Below are 3,683 nucleotides of genomic sequence, written 5' to 3'. Positions count from 1 at the left end.
AATAGGAAAAATTAAAACTTTAGAAAGCAATTATAGTGGACAAAATTATGTCACCAAAGAATATAATTTTTTAGATATAACATTAATGGGCTGCAAATAAAATGAAAATTTGGCCCAATCTACACTTATATTAATACAGGCGTCCAAATTTCTTTGCTCCATTAAAATGGCCCAAATCAAATAAATGTAAGCCAGATGAATAGATGATTTAAATTAGTTCAATACAACAATTAAATGTAATTTGATCAACTTATAACCTAGACTATTTCTCTTAATTAAATATGATAATTAAATTACATTAGGAATAATTAAATATAAAATAGACCATATAAATACCAAATTCTCTCATTTGGTACACCGCCCACCAACAAAACCCTAACCTCTCTGCTTTCACCAAATGTTCGAAACGGCGACGCGATGACTCCTCACCACTCTCAGTCGCCGCCGACGCGATATGGGACACGATGGGTAAGGTGGCGAAACGGTGGATGAGTCGGCGAGCAACACCGTTTCGATTTGGTCAAACCCTAGCTCTTTATCTGCTCCATCCTACTCCGAAACGACAACAACTAGCTGACAACTGCATCCCACTCCAAAACGGTGAGGACACTACCACCTGGATAACATAACCTCCATTCCAAATCATTAATACAACAGACGCACCTATTAAATTTCTACAAACCCTGCCAAAATCGGGAAAATAACATCCCTCGCCGGAACCGGGCGAAAAAGGTAACGCTCCAAACGGCCTCCGTGACTCTGTCGTCTCCTGCTGCGAAGGCTGATTCGCCCCTTTGGCTTTTTAATTTCCGGATTGGCTAATTCAAAACCCTCATTGAACCCGCCGCCTAGCTCCTCCTTACACCCTCTGCCTTCTTCGCCATCTCCAAGATTCCAACAACAAGAAGATGTTTTCAAAAACTTTTTGCCGCCACTGGCCAGGAAGCATCAGGTAATCGATGCTCCATCTCTATATCTTGTCCGGTCAATCCCACACTAAGTTTATGCAATCAGATTTTAGTCGGTGAATACTGATTTCACAGATTGGTGAATGAATTTTTTTGATGGTGATTTTTCCATTTACATAGTAGAATAGAACTAATGTTTCTTTGTAATTGATATTTATAATGAACCAACACTTCCTTGGAAAGTCATTTTGGACATTTTTTTGCTAATTTTTAAAACAATTCTGAACCGTTTTAGTGGCTTGACACTTCTTTTGACATTGGTTTTGCAAAATTTTAAAATCAACTCTTTTACTAAATAATTGAATTCATTTTCAAAATCTGAATCATTTCAGATACTTCTTTTGAGAAGCTGCCTATGTGCTATCTTTGTTGTTTTTTTGGGCATGTTTTGTGTTGCATTTCTTATTTCAATTTTATTTCAGTTGTGTTGCATTACATTTTTAATTCTTTATTCACTCTCTAGTATTTATATAAGTTTATATATTTTGTCATTTACACCGGCACTGTTTTATATTGTTTCAAAAAATTTAAATATTTCATGTCTAATTTACATTTTTTGGAAATATTTCAGTTTCAATAAATTATCTTCGCTTTGCTCAAAATTTACTTTTTGCTGCAGAATTTCGAGGGACTCAATCTTCACAATATTTGAAAGAGCTTTTGGCAATCTGCACAGGATTTGAAAAAGCTTTTGATATTTGGAATCAAGATTTACTTTTTGGTTGGAGGTTTCTGACACCTATAGATGGAGAACTTTATAGTAGGTTTTTAATAACACTTGTGATATGCATTGCCGAATAAAATTTTCAAATAATAGATATAAATAATAGAAACAAAAACCGAACAAAATCATATATTTCCAAAAATAAAAAGTTCATTAGTTCTGGGGACTAAAAACAATTATTTTCAAAATCAGGTGCAAAACTTAGAATTAAACACATAAAAGAAGGATCGCCAATACCCAAAATTCTGCAAACAAAAATAAATGGATAAATTTTAAAAAAAATGTATAAAACATAAAAAATCATGTAATAAAAAATAACACCCAACTAAAAATAAAAAAAAGAATAAGCAAATAATTTAATAACTAAAACATGTACAAACAAAATGTACAACCTGATTACATAAATATGAACTAGGCTAAACTAAATAAAAGCACATTAGGCCACAAAAATAACATGGCTCGAATCCTGAATTAAAACTCAGCCCAAAAGCAAATAACATAAGCCCAACTCTCAAATAAAATTAAAAACTAACATAAGCCCAATTCGTAATGAAAGCTGATTAACTAATTAACTAAATCACATAATAAAAAAATTAACTATAATTAACATCACTAATTAAAGGTACATAAACTTATCTCCTTCCCAAGCACACCGCCACTCAACCACCGTTTCCAAACCCTAACCAACCAAAACCCAATCCGAGCGCAGCCGGCGATTACGAAGACAAAGTCTCCACCGCTTGAATAAACGGCGACACCGAGTAATCATCAAGCTGCGGACTGCGGTTGTTCCAATTTGTCACGACGGCAACAACGCAGCGACAAAATACGCAACAATACAAAAAATACAGATCGAAGGAAATCCAACACCGTTTCGTCTAAAACATCCAAGCCGACATACATCTTGAAAACCCTAACTCCGATCGGCGGAAACTATGTCCGGCGAAGGAATCGGCCAAAACTGGTACAAACTTCACCCACAGAAGGTACAAATTTTACCCAAAACTATTGATTTTAATTTAATATGTTGATATGAAGAGAATTTCAAACAATGATTGACATGCATAAACTTTTACAAACCTTTTCATAAGATTTGGTCCAGTAATAGTCATTTTCTTCTTAGTTTCAGATAAGGTGACCATAAAGAAGATAAGTAAATTGATACTAAAGTTAAATAAAAATATTTGTTTTCATTTAGTGTATAACTTTATATTATGTCTAACTAATTGCCATTTTGCAGAAAAAAACTGTTACAATGGCATTTGGTTAGCCCAACAATTCACATGTGACTGAATATTAGATAAATAAGTATCAAAACATCTAGGTGTGGCTAAATATCACATGAATATTAGATAAATAACTCACCTGTAGTAGCTGGTGTATGCTGTGATTGAATACCCTTAATTATGGATATTTTTTTAACTTCTTTATACTTCAGTTTTGAATATGGAATCATAGATCATGTGCCATATTTTTATCTCTAGAAATTTTGACTCTTGAGCTCTCCAATAAAACTACATACATCACACAAACCAAGCAGAGACTTCATTTAACACAAAAACAATTTAGATTAAATAAACATTTAATACTGATTTCGGAATAGACACAATCATGATTTTTTAGCACTATAGATATAATTACTATTCTATTACATCTATGTTAGCCAATTAAAATCCTAATACATCATGCTCTGAAAAAGACCTCATAAATTAACCCTCTCAGATTAAGGATGCTTTAAAGTAAGTTACAGAATTGAAGTTATATAAAAACTCATAGTATTAAGATTTCTTTGCTAAATATGACTAAATACTACCAACTAATTCAACATATGTTGTTCTGATCTTTCTCTAACATGTGACAGGTTTAAATTCAGCATATATACTAAAGAGCAGTAATGATGCTATCTGCTTTGAGAAAGAGTTTGAATGGTATATACAGACATTTAACATTTTTTAAGTTTCTTTATAAGTAAGTTCTAAACATTATTATTA

General features: G+C 32.7%; 1 long non-coding RNA gene across 1 annotated transcript; it reads left to right on the top strand.

Moving 5' to 3' along the window:
• The first annotated feature begins 363 nt into the window (after window positions 1-363).
• LOC121799644 lies at window positions 364-3,683 on the top strand. Its single transcript, XR_006050347.1, has 3 exons — window positions 364-952; window positions 1,588-2,678; window positions 3,554-3,683. It is a non-coding gene; the product is annotated as an uncharacterized LOC121799644 (long non-coding RNA).

This window comes from Salvia splendens, chromosome 4 (assembly GCF_004379255.2).
Source record: "Salvia splendens isolate huo1 chromosome 4, SspV2, whole genome shotgun sequence".
Taxonomy (NCBI): domain Eukaryota; kingdom Viridiplantae; phylum Streptophyta; class Magnoliopsida; order Lamiales; family Lamiaceae; genus Salvia; species Salvia splendens.
The sequence above is the reverse complement of the archived record's forward strand: the minus strand, read 5'-3'. Positions and strand labels throughout refer to the sequence as shown.